Source organism: Syngnathoides biaculeatus, chromosome 18 (genome assembly GCF_019802595.1).
Source record: "Syngnathoides biaculeatus isolate LvHL_M chromosome 18, ASM1980259v1, whole genome shotgun sequence".
Classification (NCBI taxonomy): Eukaryota; Metazoa; Chordata; class Actinopteri; order Syngnathiformes; family Syngnathidae; genus Syngnathoides; species Syngnathoides biaculeatus.
The window spans coordinates 6,411,966-6,431,236 of record NC_084657.1 but is presented as its reverse complement, the minus strand read 5'-3'; the positions used below and the strand labels follow the sequence as shown (position 1 = coordinate 6,431,236).

General features: G+C 42.6%; 1 long non-coding RNA gene and 2 other non-coding genes across 3 annotated transcripts; 1 reads left to right on the top strand and 2 right to left on the bottom strand.

The window, feature by feature from the left end:
• The first annotated feature begins 2,288 nt into the window (after positions 1-2,288).
• trnak-uuu (transfer RNA lysine (anticodon UUU)) lies at positions 2,289-2,361 on the top strand. The gene has a single exon. It is a non-coding gene; the product is annotated as a tRNA-Lys (tRNA).
• A 13,042-nt stretch (positions 2,362-15,403) lies between these two features.
• trnas-aga (transfer RNA serine (anticodon AGA)) lies at positions 15,404-15,485 on the bottom strand. The gene has a single exon. It is a non-coding gene; the product is annotated as a tRNA-Ser (tRNA).
• Positions 15,486-17,255: 1,770 nt separating this feature from the next.
• Positions 17,256-17,727, bottom strand: LOC133491863 (uncharacterized). The gene is made up of 3 exons (XR_009792497.1): positions 17,643-17,727; positions 17,444-17,527; positions 17,256-17,358 (listed from the first exon to the last, which is right to left on the bottom strand). It is a non-coding gene; the product is annotated as an uncharacterized LOC133491863 (long non-coding RNA).
• Between the last annotated feature and the right edge of the window lie 1,544 nt (positions 17,728-19,271).

Sequence of the window (19,271 nt, the reverse complement as noted above, 5' to 3'; positions counted from 1 at the left end):
AACAGCTGAGAAAGGCTCCAGCACTCCCGCAACCCTGGTGAGGATAAGCGGCACAGAAAATGGTTGGATGCTTCAGACTTTGGCCGTGTGTGACACTGACACAGTCATTTGAACCCTAAGCACACCATGAAAAAGTGGGGTTTAATCAGAGAGTTAAGGTCTGCTGAGACTTTGAATAGCTTTGATCTCTGACAAACAAAGCTGATACGATCGAGTTGTTGGATTTTTGGAGTTCTGTGCTTAAAACACAAAGAAAATTGATGTAAGAAAATGCCATAAAGTCCTACCCTACACACCCCCAATTTGAGGGTTTGGTCATTCTTTTCAAACTAAACCTGCTTATTTTCACATCTCAAATAATTTGTCCCATACACAAGTATGCATGACTTTTTGAAAGTGTAATTCACAAAATCAGGTCTCGGAGACAACAAGAATCAACAATTCTTGCATTGCAAGTGTACCACTTGTCCTCACGTGGTTCAGAGTTATGCTGGAGCATGTAATGTACAGAAGTCTTGTGGTTAGGATTCAGCACTCTCACTTCTGTGGCCCGGGTTCGATTCCCGGTCAGGGAATCTTGTTTGTTTCTAGACCAACTCAGTGTAAATGGTTGACTGGTCACACAGCAGGATAAATGAATGTCGGTGAAGGTGACGAGTTTGAAGCTTAGCCAAACAAACATACGTTTTCATCCATACCGCATGTTCTCCTGTGTTTACCACATCCACGCCATCCACTGTAAACCTGCAGGTCGCTGCTGAAAATTCAAGTCCTGTAGCTCGAACACGGCTTTCGACTAATTGAACATGGTGTATGTAGATGGGAAGAGAAATGGAGTGGGAGTAGGGGTTGTTTTAAAGGAAGAATATTTGAGAACGTCTTGGAAGTGAACAGATTATAAAATCGCGTGATAAGGCTGAAATTTGAAATTCAGGTTGTTATGTCTGATGTCTTTAAAGGTTTGTCATCCCAATAAACATCCTAAAATAAACATTGTAATGAAAAATACATATAACATTATTAACTTCAATGTCTATACGAAAAAATAAATGTGAGCAGAGGGCGTGTCATTCCTGCGCAAAGTTGCAGAAGTGTCATTCTACGACATCCAAGTGGTCGCCATATTGGCTGGATCCTCTGTTCGTGACATCACCCAGACATTCGCCAATGAAAACACGCGGTGCACCCTACTATGGGAGACGAACACGCCCCTTCTGACACGGAATGAAGTTACCAGGGCAATATTCCACTATTGTTTCGAGTCATATTCAAATGATATGCGATCACGGCCTAATTTGAAATTCAGGTTGTTCTGTCTCATGTTGTCAATGCAGCCCTACGGGGCCACAAGCAAGTGCAATCTGTCGGCCGGTCCCAAGCCCGGATAAATGCAGAGGGTTACGTCTGGAAGGACATCCGTCATAAAACTGTGGCAAACAAATATGAGCATTCATCTAAAGAATATCATACCCGATAAGTCGTGGCCCGGGTAAACAATGCCCATCCCGGCACGGTTAACCTGCAGGGCGTCGGTGGAAATTCAGCGACTGTGTGTCGAAGACAAAGAAGAGGAGGAAAGCGGATTCATCGGCAGAAGAAGAAGAGGAATGCACAGACCCTCCAACTGAGTGTAGGGACTTTGAATGTTGGGACTAGAAGAGGAAAAGCTGAGGAGTTGGTTGACATGATGATGAGGGGAAAGGTTGATATGTTGTGCATACAGGATATTAGTCCAGTATCAGAAAACCAACAAGAGGCAGCATGGTGGCGCAGTTGTAAAGCGTTGGCTTCTGTGGGTTTTCTCTGGGCACTCGGGATTCCTGCCACATTCCAAAAACATTCATTAAATTGCCCCAAGGTGTGATTGTGAGTGCGACTGTTGTCTGTCTCCATGTGCCCTGCGATTGGCTAGCAACCTGTTCAGGGTGGAGCATGCTCATCCTCAAGGACTGCGGGGATTGACTCCAGAACTTTCTCCACCCTCGTGAGGATATGTGCCTCAGAAAATGGATGGATGAATGGATTTTACCATCAATTTTTGAAAAAGTGTATTTGCCATTATGAAGAAACAATGTCATCTTAGGGTTGCATTGCCTCCCATTGCACAGCATCATAGCTTTGAGTTGTTGTTGTTGTTGTTTCCATTCCATTCCATTCATAAGGCAAAAATATATCTGCCTATCTGCCACTGGGAAGTGGACGCTCGGATTTTGGAGGAGCATTGTGGTCAAGGAATCCGCTATGTGTTTACATCCTAATAATTGAAATTGAAAAAGGTACAACATGTGGCCTGAGTGGCTCAGTTGGTAGAGCATCAGACTTTTAATCTGAGGGTCCAGGCTTCAAGTCCCTGTTCAGGCAATCAAACTAGCAAACAGTGAGAATTTCTGATCTGTGCAATCTTGTTTTGAATCTGTCTCCTCACCAGAAAGAGATTTAAAATGTTGAATGAACAAGAATGAGTTCAGTTGAGGCAACACGGTGGATGACTGATTAGCACATCAAATTAAAAGCGCCACTTTTTCATAATAATTCAATTGATAACCCCTCAACTACAGTAAATATATTCCAAGAGTCTCAGCTTTAAATGCATAAAGACAATCGAATCACGTACAGATGCTCAGCCTTTTCGTTATTTCTCGGGTTTGTCAAGTGCTTTGCCGCAAAGGATTGTGGGCATTTGAGCATGCACTCGGAGCCAGTCAACGCAATTGTGCAGCCTCTCCATGCTAACCATCTTTTACATGGCAACAACGCATGTAACCTTTCCGTGAATGTGAAGTTCGCGGATGGATCATTAACAATGAGGTGGGACTTGAATGATTTTGTGAAAATTTACAGTTTGGTGGAGGAACCTTTTTCATGAACTGAATCGAAAGATTCAGTACACACAAAAGCAGTGTCCTGCTCAACAATGTCATACTGAAAGAGCCACGTATAATATAATGCATTCAAGCAGTATTTTACATGAGTAGACTCTTGCAAACTTCACAATCGATAAATTTTTAACAAGTACATAGTCATCAAATACAATACATTAAGACATCAAACTTTGGTTTTGACATGAAATCAGGAGACTGCACAGTCAAGATTCTCATATTTTATGAATTCAAAGGGATGAGCACAATCAGACTGCAAAGGTTGCGACTCACCATGGGAGATGCACCTTCATAATCATAGCATTTCTCGTGCCAGATATGCACCAAATGGACACTCGCGAGCACACAAGTCATTCCCTGATGGACTAGTGGTTAGAATTCATTTCTCTCACTGTTGCTGCCTGCGTTTGATTCCAGGTCAGGAAATATTAGTTATTGAATGGGTTTTAACAAGTATGTAAACATGAACAATGTTTGGGATGGACTGATGTTTGACCTTGTCTCACTAAACCAATACAATGCAAATTCTCAGCTACTCCCACAGCAGGATAAATGCACTCTATTGTTGGGGCGTGCTTCCATTTTAAAACTTTGCATAACAAGTCTAAGTTTTTGGCGGCACGGTGGATCAGCTGGTAAAGCGTTGGATTCACAGTTCCGAGGTTCCGGGTTCAATCCCAGACCCACCTGTTTGGAGTTTGCATGTTCTCCCTGTGCCTGCATTGGTTTCTTCCAGGCACTCCTCCCACTTTCTAAAAATTGCAAAATTAATTGGACACTCTAAAATTGCCCCTAGGTGTCATCGTGAGTGCAGCTGTTTGTCTTGACGTTCCCTGCAACCAGTTCAGGGTGTACCCCGCCTACTGCCTGATGACATCTGGGATTAGCTCAAGCACTCCCCCCGACCCTTGTGAGGATAAGCGGTGAAGAAAATGGATGGATGAATTTATATTTTCATCTAAATCAATCCATATCCGCTGGCTATACCGCCTTAACCCAGTGCGCGCCTGGCACCGTAAACCTGCAGGGTGCCAGGGGAAATTCAGTTGCTGTGGGTCGAATGCAGATTTCGATGAGTTTACCTTGTCGTCAAAGGGAAGAGAAATGGAGGAGGGTTATTTTTAAGGGCAGATATTTGAGAATGTCTTGGAGATTATCAAATGAATTGGTGAGGTTGAAACTTGAATTTGAGTGTCATGTAGTCATATTATAGATAACATTGGATCTGAAAATCTATCTCCCCACATGGGGTAAAATTCCACGACCCTGAGATTAATAGTCTCATGCTTTATCAACTGAGCCAGAGAGACCTGTATGGAGTTTCACACATACACACTTGTGATCTTGTGGAACCTGCACGGTACAAGCTTGCTCCTTTCATTTGACCGCATCCCAATTGCCATGGAGATGGAGTGTATAAATGTCATGAGTCGCTGTGCCCCACAAGTAGGATGTGACCAAGAGGTGAAAGAGAAATCCTGGAAGGAACTCGATGAAGTTGTTGTGGGCATCTTAGACACAGAGAGAGTTGTGATTGGTTGAGATTGTAATGGACATGTTGGTGAAAGAAGCAGGAGTGATGAAGAAATAAAGGGAAAGTCCAGCATGAGGTTAAGAAACATGATGGACAGATGGTTTTAGACTTGGTGAAAAAAGATGGAAATGGCTGTCATGAACAGTTTCTTCCAGAAGAGGCAGGAACATAGGGTGCACGCAGGTGGATTACATATTGCGCAGAAGAAGTCATCTGAAGGAGGTGACCTGTCAGGTCGTGGCAGGGAACAGCATCGGATGGTGGTGTGAAAAATGACTTTGGTGGAGCGGAGGGAGAATAATAAGACAAAGGCAGAACAAAGAACCATGTGGTAGAAGCTGAGACAGGAAGAGTGTTGTGTGGCTTCTCACAAAGAGGTGAGACAGGCTGTTGGTCGACAGGAGGTGCTCTCAAAAGACTGGACCACAACACCCAAGGTGATCAGAGAGACAGGCAGGAGAGTACTTGGTCTATTTTCTGGCAGGCAAGAAGATAAATAAAAGGAAGAGCAAATCATAAGTGAGAAATTTGGTTAAAGTGGTCCCCGCACCAGTTTTGATTAGATGAGCTCAATGCATGCAGCGATGTGCTTAAAATAAAGTGAGGAAAATTTCTGAAATGAAATTGAAGTCACACCTCAATAAATGCCATCTGTTCAAGTTGTCATGATTTCCGCTTTTCACCCTGGTGGCCTCGGTTGAACTCCTGTTATGGGAATTTTACTTATTCTTATTACTAAATTCCGTCATTTAGACTTTGCCACCTGCAAAGCTTTCATGAACTGAGTTCCAATATCATGGAAGAGATCTTCACCCAGCGAACGAGCTCCGACTTTTAACATGACAGCAATCTCGCCCCCCTTGCAATCCACCTATTTGGCGTGAACATTCATGTGGAAAATTGCCATCTAAGCATGGGGGCGATATTTGTTGGGAAAAAAAAAACAAAAAAAAAGACACTTCTCACATGATCAAGTGGCTCGGATTTCTGCTTTTCCCGCAGGAGCACTGTGTGAGAATAAGTCCTGTATTCCACCATTTCGGCTTTCATCATGCAGAATGTTTCCAACATATTGGGCCTGGGAAAAAAGAAATCTATTTCAGAAATAATAAGTGGCAGGGACCTCCACAGATTTTCCATTTGGTTTGGAAGTTTGGATTTCTAGTTTTCATTGGGATTCTTCTGGCCCGTCTTATGTAATGTATGTAATGAAAACTGCGAAGAATTTTTGGTGTAGCAACATGTGTCCCATGTGGTCTAGCTGTCAGGATTCCTGGTTTTCACCCAGGTGGCCCGGGTTCAACTCTTGGTATGGGAATGTTGACAGGACTCTGTAGTTTAGTCTTTGATTTACATGCTGAAAGTTCCCAACACAGTTGGTTAAAAAAAACTGAGAGAAATCAGTGTTTTGTACAGCAAAAGTGCCCCATCTAATATCCCTTTCAGTATTACTGTTTTTCATTTGCTCCTATTTACCCCGATGTGACTGAAATCTCAATACTGTTAATATGATTGGCTGACGCTTGAAAGAAAATAAAGAATTAAAAAAAAAAAGTTTAAGAAACATCGTGTCTCATATGGTCTTGCGATTCTTGTTTCACCCTGGACGGCCAGGTTCAATTTCCAGTATGTGAATCTTCTGAATGCAGAACTCTACCGCAACTGTACATCTCCTATATTGTGGAAAATAAAAACCAAAGTGATGTCCTACATGGCCAACAAGTCGGAATTTGTGTTTTTCAACCAAAAGGCCTGGATTCAACTTTTTGGGTGAAATGAGTTCAATGCGTGCATCGATGCACCAGTCTTGCCGGACGACATAGAAGTCTGCAGGCACACACGCAAGTCATTGGATTCCCCTGAATAGGCACACGTCCAACATTTACCGTGAAGAAAATAAGCATTTGTACACCCTGCCATTTTGCAAGTTATCCGACTTAGAAATCATGGAGGGCTCTGAAATTTTCATCGTAGGTGCATGTCAACTGTGAGAGAGATAATCTCAAAAGAAAAATCTAGAAATCACAATGTATGTTTTTTAACCATTTATTTGTGTGATACAGATGCAGATAAGTATTTGAACACCTGTCTAGCAGCGAGAATTCTGACCCTCAAAGACCTGTTAGTCCGCCTTTAAAAGTCCATGTATTATCCTGAATCAGATGTACCTGTGTGAGAGAAATTGCCAAGCAGCTTGGTGAAAAAAGGTCCACTGTTGGAGCAATCATGAGAAAATGGAAGAAGCTAAACATGACGGGCAGGGTACACCCTGAACTGGTTGCCAGCCAATCAGGGCAGGGCACATGGAGACAGACAACAGTCGCACTCACAATCACACCTCAGAGGAATTTTGAGTCTTCAATGAATGCTTGAATGTTTTTGGAATTTCCATACAGGCAGGGGCCGGGTTTTGAATCCCGCTCCTCAGAACTGTTAGAGCAGACATGTCCAAAGTCTGGCCCCCGGGCCAATTGCGGCCCGTGGACAAATTTTTACCGGCCCGCAGCCTCTATCATGAAATCAATAATATGCGGCCCGCCAGCACTGTTAACCACAGTATAAAATACATGTGTACAAAAAGCTATTTTTCATATTTTTCATTTCACCAGAAGATGGCAGTAGCCCTGTGGCCGCACTCTGGCCGCCGTGACCCTTGACCTTGCGTGATCGTTTCAGCCCAGCCCATTTCTAACATGGCCTCTGTAAACAAAAAAAGGAAAGTTGACCGCGAGGGCCGCCGCTTCCAGGACAAGTGGAAATTTGAGTATTTTTTCACTGAAATACGAAACAACTGTGTCTGCCTAATTTGCCAAGAGACTGTGGCTGTTTTCAAGGAATTCAACATCAAGAGGCACTACCAGACGAAACATGCTAGCTACGACAAGCTAACTGGGAACAAACGCGGTGAAAAAGTGAAGCAACTGGAAGCTGTTTTAACGACACAGCAAAGCTTTTTCACATGAGTCCGTGAGTCAAATGAAAATGCCACAAAGGCAAGCTACGAAGTGGCAACGCTGATTGCAAAGCACTGCAAACCTTTCACTGAGGGTGAATTTATTAAAGACTGTGTAATGAAAATGGTTGAGAAAATTTGTCCCGCGAAGAAGCAAGAGTTTGCCAATATTTGCCTGGCTCGTAATACTGTGGTACGGAGAATTGAAGACGTTTCATTAGATATTAAGAGACAGTTAGAGGCAAAAGGAACTGAGTTTGACTTTTTCTCGTTAGCGTGCGATGAAAGCACGGATGCGTCCGACACCGCTCAGTTACTGATCTTTTTAAGAGGAGTGGACAATGACATGAACGTGAGTGAAGAGCTTCTGGACCTCCAGAGTCTGAAGGGCCAAACAAGAGGAACGGATTTATTTGTTTCTGTTTGTTCCACCGTAGATGACATGAAACTACAGTGGAATAAAGTCACCGGGATTATTACGGACGGCGCACCTGCCATGGCTGGCGAGCGGAGTGGATTATCAAGCCTTGTCTGTAACAAAGTCAGCGAAGAAGGAGGCAGCGCTATTAAACTCCACTGTATTATTCATCAAGAAGTTCTCTGTGCCAAATATATGAAATATGATAATGTTATGAAACCGGTGATAAAGACTATTAATTATATTCGCTCCAAAGCGCTGTGCCACCGCCAGTTTCAACAGTTTCCTCTCGACATCCAGGCTGAATACGGAGATGTTTTGTATCACACCGACGTAAGGTGGCTCAGTCGGGGGTCTGCGCTGCAGCGCTTCTTCTCTCTCAGGGAGGAAATTGGACAATTGTTGACTAAAAAGGGACAACCCATGCCACAATTAAATGATCCTGTTTGGCTGGCTGATTTGGGATTTTTAGTTGACATAACGCGACATCTGAATGCGCTGAACACAAGCCTTCAAGGGCAAAATGCAGTGGTAAGCCAACTGTATTCACACATCAAAGCCTTTCGGACCAAGCTGCTACTTTTCCAAAGACACCTGTCACATGCGCAGCCCAATACCGCACATTTCCCGTCGCTGCAGGAAATTGTGACCAGTTTCCCACAGATCAATATCAGTGCGCAAATGACAAAGTATGCAGCAGACATCTCATCTCTGGTTGAGGAGTTTCAGCAGCGCTTTCGGGACTTTGCAGCTATTGAAAAGGAGATCACGCTTTTTTCCTCTCCTTTCTCCGTGGACCCTGATGACGCTCCAGACCACCTGCAACTGGAGCTCATTGAGCTGCAGTGTGACGCCGAGCATCGCAGTCGGCACCAACAGCTCCCTCTTGTCAACTTCTACCGCCAGCTGGATGAAGGCAGGTTCCAAGCAATTCGGACATTTGCTAAGAAAATGCTGAGCTTGTTTGGCTCCACATACATGTGCGAGAAGACATTCTCCGTTATGAACATTAACAAGAGCCGCATGAGGACGAGACTGAGTGACTCTCACCTGCGTGACGTCTTGCGCATCAAAACCACTGCTCTTGAGCCAGACATGGACTACATACTGCAGTCAAGATCCCAGTATCACCCTTCACATTAGTGCAGGCAAGACCTTTGTTAAGTCCTCTGAGTTGAATAAATTCTTAAATCTCAGTTAATTAATTTTTTTGTGATGGTCAAAATCACAGTTTGAATATGCAGTGATCATTGTTTTGTTTTCAGCACTTTTCCTACAGTGAGCATATAATAGTGAATAATATGTAATGTTTCACATGAACTTAGATATCCTTTATAGTTTTCTTAATTTTTTGTGGTTTGTGATTTCGGTAAAAACCTAAATGTAAAAAAAAATGTAAAAGTAAAAGTATGCCATTTGTAATTAAATTAAAAAAAATCCCAAAAAGTTAATTTGTATTTAATGTTAATGGTTCAAAGAATGTCAGGCTAAATAGTCGGCCCCCACAGATTTTCACCTTACCAAATCTGGCCCTCTTTGCAAAAAGTTTGGACACCCCTGGTTTAGATTGAATGTAAATTGTGTTGATTTTCAACATTTACATCAAAATGTTGTCAGATGCTTGTGATTTTTGGTCACATGGGCCATGTCGATCCAATAGATTGACGGATCTTCTTTCGCCGTGTATTGAATCTTAATCAACCGTAGAAAAGAATTTGTGATTTGTCATGACATCCAGTTGTTAGTATCATGTTGTGGCCACAAACTGAAAAGCTATTTGCTCAATATTTTGATTAAAAGAAATAAATGGCCCTGCCTCGCTCAATGACTTCCTGTTTCCTACTTTTTAACTGGCAATTGTTCTCTCGCGCCAACATCGCAAAGGCGCCGAATTACAGCCCTTCCTGCCTCCACTTAAATCCATACCATTGCGCACTATATTACGACCGCATGCAAACAAGGTGATGCTGTTCCTCCTCCCCCTACAAATTGACAAAGACCATCCCATTATTTTCACTATTATTCATTTCATTTTCCTCCTTTCTGTTGGTCGAGCTACAACGACTTCATTCATCCGCACTGGTTTGATTTTGGACCCTCTGGTTTTATTCCACTGCTGTGCAGTCTCTTGCTTTTCTCATCCCTCCAACATTAGACTGGAAAGTGTCGTGATCAGTGTTTGAAAATGTGCCGAAAGGAGGACGGTGGCTTGCGAGGAGGAACTTTGTGGAGCAAAAGAGGAGGAGGAGCCACAGCGCCAACTGGTGGACGCTGTGTTCGATCTGCAGCCTCAAACTGTGCAACGCAGAGCGGGTTGGTGAACTCGTTGCGTGGCTTCAAACTTAAATTATCCATTCCGGAAGCCATTTTGTGAAGTTTTCATAAAAAGAAGCGCATTTTACATGTAAATAGCCTAATCCGTTCCATTTTTCAGCCTGAAATTTACAGCAGTGTTGCCATGGAGAGTATTTGCACACAGCTCGTGTACACCAGCGTCCTTGCTTATCTTATTTTGTGTTTAAAAAAAAAAAAGTGTTTGAGAAGATCTGCATTTTCTGCGATTGGCTGCCAACTAGTTCAGGGTGTCCTCTGCCTCCTGCCCACTGACAGCTGGAATAGGTTCCAGCCCTTCCGCGACCTTTGTGAGGATATGCGGCTAAGAAATTGGATGGATGGACGGACGGACAGACGGATGGATGGCTGGCTGGCTGGCAACCAGTTCAGTGTCCTCTGCCTCCTGCCCGTTGACCGTTGGGATAGGCTCCAGCCCTTCCGCATCACTTGTGAGGATAAGCGGCTCAAAAAATGGATAGATGGATGGATGTTTGAGAAGATCTGCATTTTCTGCCATTGGCTGGCAAACAGTTAAGGGTGTCCTCTGCCTCCTCCCCGTTGACAGCTGGGATAGGCTCCAGCCCTTCTGCGACCCTTGTGAGGATAAGCGGATAAGAAAACAGATGGATGGATGTTTGCGATCTCCATTTTCTGCGATTGGCTGGCAACCAGTTCACTGTGTACCCTGCTTCCTGCATGTTGACAGTTGTGATAGGATCAGTCCCTTCTGCGACCCTTGTGAGGATAAGCGGCTAAGAATTTGGGTGGATGGATAGATGGATGGCTGGCAACCAGTTCAGGGTGTCCTCTGCCTTCTGCCCTTTGACAGCTAGGATAGGCTCCAGCACTCCTTGTGACCCTCGTGAGGGTAAGCGGCTAAGAAAATGGATGGATGGATGAGTACAGTTAAGCAAACTGATTGTCCCAATATGTACAATCGAGGTACACCCATTTTGTTTGTTGAAGAAGGAAGGACCAGGCCTGCTGAGTGATCCCAAATTCTGGACCTTCTCTGTTTTTGTCTTGCTCATGTGTGGGCAGAGGCTCGACCTTCCTCACGCTTCAATTCAGAGGGAGCGGCGCAGGAGCGCCATCTACTGACTACTTGGCCAAATAACATCACAATGAAAAGTGTCAGTCACTGTCAGAAAGTAGTTAGCGCGTTTTAAAAAATGTGTGTGATAAAGTTTTGACTCGAGGCGGTTTCTAAATCTTCTACATATGCAAGCGATTTGTTAGCGTTTCTATATATCTATCATTTTCTTTTGGTGATTATCCTCACAAGGGTCATGTAGTATCTATCTATCCATTTTCTTTTGCCGCTTATCCTCATGAGGGTCACGGGGTATCTATCTATCTATCTATCTATCTATCTATCTATCTATCTATCTATCTATCTATCTATCTATCTATCTATCTATCCATCCATCCATCCATCCATCCATCCATCCATCCATCCATCTATCTATCTATCTATCTATCTATCTATCTATCTATCTATCTATCTATCTATCTATCTATCTATCTATCTATCTATCTATCTATCTATCTATCTATCTATCTATCTATCTATCTATCACCCACACAGACTGGCCACCAAAGACTCAACACACAAAGCTTAAATACAAGACCAGACATAATTAACAAAGGAGGTGCAGGTGAGTGGCATGACCACACGAGGCGCTGCTATCCGGTAAATGCACAGTATGAACATTGTTCTAAACAATACATTTTTACTGGGGTAATGCAAAATAAAAATAATTGCTTACACATGACATGTCTACGTGATCGACATCCAAAAGCCTCAAGCCAGACTACACACAGTGAGCTAAAAATGAAAAAAAATACAGAAAAACGGCTACATATGCCTGCCCTTTGGATGGAGAATATTGGAGCAATCTTCTGTCAATTTTACTTTGGATCATTTCAGTGCTTTATAATTTCGTAATTTTTAAAGTGTCCTCTCCTCAGCGCACTTTGTGTCCGGAAGAGTGAGACATCGCAGAGTTAATTCAATTCTCATTACTTTGCTCCTTCTGTAGAGGAGCGCAACACATCATTGTGTGTAATTATGTAAGCGTTTGGTAAGTGTATCTCCCTCGTTACAGCGTTCGTGTGCCACTTTAGTCAAGTCTTGTTTTGTTCATGCTCCATCTTTGGCCTCGTAATTATTGGTGGTGGCTGATCTCTGCCGTGGAGGTAGATCGGACGGAGAGGCGGTTTGGCTGCAACGTCGTTGTCGCTCGCGGGCGGCATTGTTTTAAGTTTCATGTTTATGAGCTCAAACGGTTTCAGCAGTTGTCGTTCTTCTTCGTTGTCGATATTGTGATGATGATCACAGTATTACACTTGCAACCCATTTCCTGAATGGAAAGAAGTGTTCATATTTCAACTGTTTTTTATTGTTTGTTTTTTGTGTGGGGGGGAAAGTGCGGAGTTCTCCCATGAATTCATCTGGTCCCACTCGGCTCGGTTTTCTTCCCGGTTGAATTGGGCCAAACAACTTCCAGGTTTACACCCCCAAATCATTTGGCCATCACGACACTAAGTTTTCCTGAATACGGATGCAGGAGCATGTCGACGAAAGCCAAGCGGACCTCCTCCGAGGTGTCGCGACTGCTGTACTTGAACCTGGGCACCAGGTTCTCTCGCATGGGATGCCATTGCACATTGTCCAAAACCATGCACAGATACTGAGGAGAACAACGCTGTCGTTAATACATGAAGGCTTGAGGAAGCCTTTCAAATAAAAGAATGACAGTCCAATTTAAAAATAAAATAAATAAAGAACACTTAACATATGAACACACGGCTCTGTTGTGCAATGGACAGCACACTGGACTTCTAGATTAAAAGTGTAGTAATTAAAAGGTTGTGGGTTTGAGTCCCACCAGAGTCAATCTTTCATGAGAAGGAATGTGTGTTTGCTTTGCTGGGTTGAGTCCAAAAATTATGGTCGTCCATGAAAACAAAGTACTGCTACTTTGATGCGAAGCAGCAAGTCAGTTGTGTCCTTCAATCCAAGAATATGAATATTTCAAAGGATGAAGCCAATTAGTTTTGTTTCGAAAGAAGCCTTCCACTTCTATTTCTGCTGTTGTTTACAGACGTCAACTTTGTAAATTCAGTGCATTCTCAACACTGAACCGGAGAGCCAGGAATCAGATTTTGGAATCTCATTTTTTGCAAAATAATTCAGGCCGGGATGAGACAGCCAATGGCAAAATGCCTTTGCTATGAAATGTCAGTACAGTGGATCAAGAGTCATTTAGGACTGAGCCCTTTTGTTTGTTTGTGTGTGTGTGGGTTTGGCAGGGTGGTTGGGGGAGATTTTCCCTAATTACATATCACTAATTCAACAGAAGAGTACCAGAATGGATGCAACATACACCCACACCTTGGCTGAGGGGCACTCCACATACGGCGGCCACCTCTCAAACATATGGAGAAAAGTCACACAGACACGGGGAGAACATGCAAACTCCACACAGGCGGGCCCAGTATCGAACCCGGGACACCAGAACTGTGAGGCCAATGCTTTACCAGATGATCCACTGTTCCACTGCTGAAAAAGCATTTTAAAGTTTAATCATGGCAGATGTCAGAGGTGAGCGGTCCAAAAAGGCAGAAGGACAAAAAATACATGGAAAAAAAACAGATTTCTTTGTCTTATGATGCCATTTTTCATGCCCATTTATAGTTGTTTGCTTTTTGTGGGGTGGCGCATTTGTGTGGCGGGTTTGTTATGTTGCGCATTCTATCTCAATGAATGGCGGGGGAGGGGGGGGGGACTATGCCTTAAATAGTGTGCATAAATGTTCACGTCCTTTGCGTCTCGTGATACAATTTGTTTTACTTCAATAAAGAAGAGGATGTTTTTCATTTTTTGTGTGTGTTTTGGGGAGGAAGTTTTAAAGCGTGACCGCCTCTTTCAGTCAATTTTTTTTTCAAAGATTGTAATTTATTTTATTGAATTAATCCGAATACTGTCATGCTCCTGGAATCCTGCCCAGGCTGGGCGTGGCCAGCCAATTAGTTGGCACACACCTGCACCTTGTTTTGGCTGATTACACCTGGTACCTATAGGACCCGGTGACAACTGGTCCTCCGCCAGATCGTTGAGGTTCATGCCCCGTTCCAGCACTACCGTATCGGTGATCGTATTCCCGTGTGTACCGACCTCCGCCTGTTCTCCGACCGAACCCGTAAGCCTGACTCCCTTGACACATCTGCCTTCCTTGATCGATCTCACGTGTACCGATTTCTGCCTGCCTGCCCGCTGATCTGCTTTCTACGCCCGACGGCCTGCCCAATCCCCGACCTTGGAACAATAAAAGTTTTTCCCGAATTACATCTCTGTCTCCCGAGTCCTGCATTTGGTTCCACCCACCGTTCCGATGGGTCGTGACAAATCCCACTGTCATGAGCGTCCGGCAAAAGGTAGGACCCAAATGGAGGCGCATGATTTTCGAGGGGAGTTTAATTCTGGCTGAGGTCATACATGGGTAAACAGGCCAAATATTCTGACACGAGGTCCGATAATTATGAGGCAAAACTTGGAACATGAATGAAGTGGGACAGAAACACTGTCAAGAGGGAGATACACTAACAAAACAGTTGCGTACTCACACACACAATGATGCAGTGTCAAGCATCAACGCAAACCACAAGGCTCATATGCTAATTAGCGTGAAGGAAGTGCAGGTGAGGAGCTACTGGACAGAGCACATCGAACACCAGCAGTCATCCAAAGAAATAATGTCAACAGTGTATGAATCCATCTGAAGATCCATCCATCCATTTTCTGACCCGCTTATCCTTAGCCGCATCTTATCTGGACAACTGTGTGCCGTGTTCCAAATGATGTTCAATGAAGTGAAGTGACCGCAGGTGGCCTCCATTCAAGTTGGAGCAGGATCAGTAGAAATCAGATGCACCTGAGCTCAAGTTTGAGTGGCATTGCAAATGGTAGAAATACTGATTTATGAATTAATTACATGATTTATAAATTGACACACATCTGAAAAGACCACTGCCTTTAAGACATATTTCATGAAGATTTTTTTCAACAATGTTCTTGTGCACACAAAAACGTAAGAAAATCTAAATGTGATATGTAAGAATGGACATTTTTCTCATCAGTATATCATGCAATTATACGATACGAGTAATGCTAATATTTCCAGTTTTCCATCAAGTGATACTGCATCGGAACACATAATTCTCCCAGAACCCACCATTGACCTCATGATTGGAACTAATCCCAAACAAAAAGACTGCACGCTCGTTATCAGCAGGATTCCAACCTGCGCGGGGAGCCCCTAATGGATTTCTAGTCCATCGCCTTAACCACTCCGCCATGACAACTTGACTGCAAAGCTCTCTGGATGCATGTTTGTTTGTTTTTTTTTATTTGGGTGTTGGCTTTCAAGAAGACATTGTCAGTGACAGTGAAATAAAAAAAAAAAGGGGAAAAAAACCCTCTTTTTACAAAAGAAAATTAAAATCATTTGATGGTGACATGGTGGATCATCTGGTTAGAACAATGGCCTCACAGGTCTGAGGATGGCTGTTCAAATCTTGGCCCCACCTGTGTGGAGTTTGCATTTTTCCCTCTGCCTACGTGTTTTTTTTTTCAAGGCATTCTGGTTCCCTCCCACATCCCAAAAACATGCAACATTAAATGGAGACTCTAAATTGCGCGTAAGTGTGATTGTGAGTGCAACTGTTGTCTGTCTCTATGTGCCCTGGGACTGGATGGGAACCAGTTCAGGGTGTACCCTGCCTCCCTACAGCTGGGATAGGCTCCAGCACTTCTGCGACCCTTGTGAGGATAAGCAGCAAAGATAATGGATGGATGGAAATTATGCCATAGCTTTCTCCACATAAATTGTATAGTACATCCATGTACAACCTCTTAAGACTTTCATACAGTGTCGCCAGAAAGATTTCCCACATTTTGCTGCGAGATATCATCAAAAGCTGTTTTGAATATAATATAGATATGATAGTTTTCTTTTTAAAAAAAAATCTTAAAATATCTCATCAAGGCAGTCGTGTTTTCAGACATTTGTCTCGATTTATAAATCATGTAAATAATGCGTACATCAGTATTTCCACCATTTGCAGTACCGCTCAAACTTTAGCTCAGGTGCATCTGATTTCCACTGATTGTCCTTGAGGTCCTTCTCCAACTTGAATGGAGGCCACCTGTGGTCACTTCACTTGATTCAATGCACTTGCATTGGCATAGACCTTGCCTGAAACAATAATCACAATTAACAAAATGTTAATATATTTATTTTTTGTTTGGCCAACTTACTTAATAAAACTTAACACATCATGTTCAAATTTCAATAAGTTGTTGAAAGGATGATGTTAAAACGAGTCCACTCTTAAAATATTTCATAATTTAATTCATGTAAGTCAAAATGATCTGAGCAGACACCATACTGGTACAGATCAGCAGCGTTTACATCCGCTTTGGACAATGCAGTTTGCCAATCCCTTTGACGTTGAAGAAAGTTTTTCAGTTTGTTCTCCCTGCCTTTTAATAACAGCTGGAATCCTGAAGAATGACTTGTTTAGGTTGGGCTCTCCTCTGTTGGAGCAGCTAACCACAGCACAGAAGTTAACCATACCTGGAGGCTGGTTGGTTTGTGCAAGTTTGAAAAATAATGTGGTCACTTGTACGTGGAGCCACAGACGCCGGTATGCTTGCTTATTTTCCAACATGGTGCAAGGCCGAAAATCACCTGATTGTGACGTCATGTCGCAGGCCTTGGTCATGTCATATGTACTGTACCTTGAACATTTTAGGTTAATCCGATATCATTTAATGGTGTTTTGAGAAGATTTTTATCGGCAATCAGATTAACTTTAAATTTTCAAGGTACAGTACATATGACATGACCTATCGGATTAAGGCTTTTCATTGTGCAGTGGAGTATTCTTTTAAAAGTTGAAAAAAAAAACTATATTGATTTACTGTAATGCACTAGTATAGCAAAAAATCCAGGCTCCAAGTACAAGCTTGGGCACAATGTCAAGCGAAGGCATCACTGTAGTTGAAAATTTAAAACAAATGAAGAAAAGAGCAAAGCTTTGAACAAGGAAAAGTTTCTGCCATTTTTTTGTTTTTCAATATTTTACCATTCAATTTGATCTATAAGGAAAATTATAAACTTCATTGCTTTGGAGATTCTTTTCAATCTCACTGGCCCAAGGACTTTTCTCATGACTGGAAAGGGAACAGAAAGTCAAATCATTTAACACATCTTGCTCTGTGCACGCTGGCTTAAAAATAAATAAACTTTAGGACGTACGGCGGTGGCTGCAACTCGTTCTTGCGACTGGAAAAGGGCCTTCTGATGACAATCTTTCTCGGTGGAGACTCCACGTCATCACGTCTACAAACATGCAGCATTCACAATATTGCAAAACAAACTCTTATCAGTGACTTCCTACTTGTCAGAGAATGATGTCTTCTTCGATCGGCGACAGCATTTCGGCGTCGTCACTCACGTCTGTCTGTGCCGAACTGAGTTTTGTTCTCTTCTACTTTGGTGGATGTCTTGACTGGGCCTTTGTAACCACCTTTTGAATGGAGTAATGTTGAGACAAAATGCTCAGCATGCTTCGTAGGTGTGCAAGGACGTCTCTTACCGACGTGTCACCCAGAACCTTCTGTGGGTGTCATGCGACTTCTTTGGAAGGCTGCAGCAATAAAAACGAAAAACACATTTTGCTTTGTTTAAGACAGGCATGTCCAAATTCCAGCCCGAGGGCCAATTATGGCCCGTGTTCAAATATTCACTGGCCCGCAGCCTCTGTGAACAAATCTATTTCGGCCTGCTTGCACCGTTGACTGCTGTATAAAATACTTGTGTAAAAAAATATATATATTTTCCATTTTACCAGATGATGGCAGTTGCGCTTCGGCCACACTCTTGGTGCACTTGACATCTGACCTTTTGTCATTTCAGCACAGCATATTTCAAACATGGTGACTATAGATTTAAAAAAAAAAAGTTGATAGTGAGTGGCGTCAATTCCAGAACAAGTGAAATTTGAGTTGTTCATGGCCACTACCAGAAAAAAATAAACTACGACAAGCTTACTGGAGATAAACATGGCAAAAAATTGAAACAATCAGAAACTGTTTTAATGGCACAACAGTGCTTTTTCACAAGATATGTGCAATGCATTTACGTTTTCTATCACAGAGAAGACCTCTCCATTCCGCGGTCGTAACCTCAAAGGGCAGGAGGTCACCTGTCCACACGGCTATACTGGACTGGTGCTCAAGGAGATCAACAAGCCTAGTTCGGATCAGAAGGTAGACATTGTCAAGCTCACTGTTGGGTTCATGTAAAGATAATAGAGAAGAGTGAATTGTTAAAACAAATTATGGTGCTTCTATCACATCTGTGCATATTTAGACCCTAAAGGTGACTTATTTGTTTGAGAAGTTGACCTACTGGAACCTCGACACACTTCCTAACTCAAGACGACGCAGTGGTTCTGTCGATGGATTGGCCTGACCTTGTTGAAGATATTTCTTCAATTGCAATAAACCTTTAAGAAGCTATTTTACAGCAGTAAATCTGACAAATATCTAAGTAAATATGACTCCACTGAGAAATCAGCACACTGGACTTGTAGTAATTATGTCTACATCACAGTTCTGCTGTTAAACGTTTGAATTTCAGCTCTTGCCTTTCTGTGTGGAGTTTGCATCTTCCCCTTGTGAGTTTCTCTGGTCTTCTTTCTTTCCATCTTTCCAAAACATGCACATTTGGTCCATTGAAGACTTTAAATTGTCCATAGGCGTGACTGTGAATCAAGTCAACTATGATAGGTTCGAGTTCGCCCACAACCCAAATGAACTTTTGTCTCTTTTCACACTCATGGAGTAGTGGAAGACTGAAGAAAATCTTCTTTTGAGGTGAAAGATAGGAAGTAAATATGCATACCATATTTGGAATAAAATGGTGGCTGGTTATTAAACGTTGTCCCCAAAAGTGAATGGTTATTAAAAAAAAAGCAATAACTGATTTGTATGTATTTTGTATTTGAATAAAATGATACAAAAGCGAAATATGCCTATACTATTTCATCTGGACTTTTAATACATGGATAGAAAAAATTAAT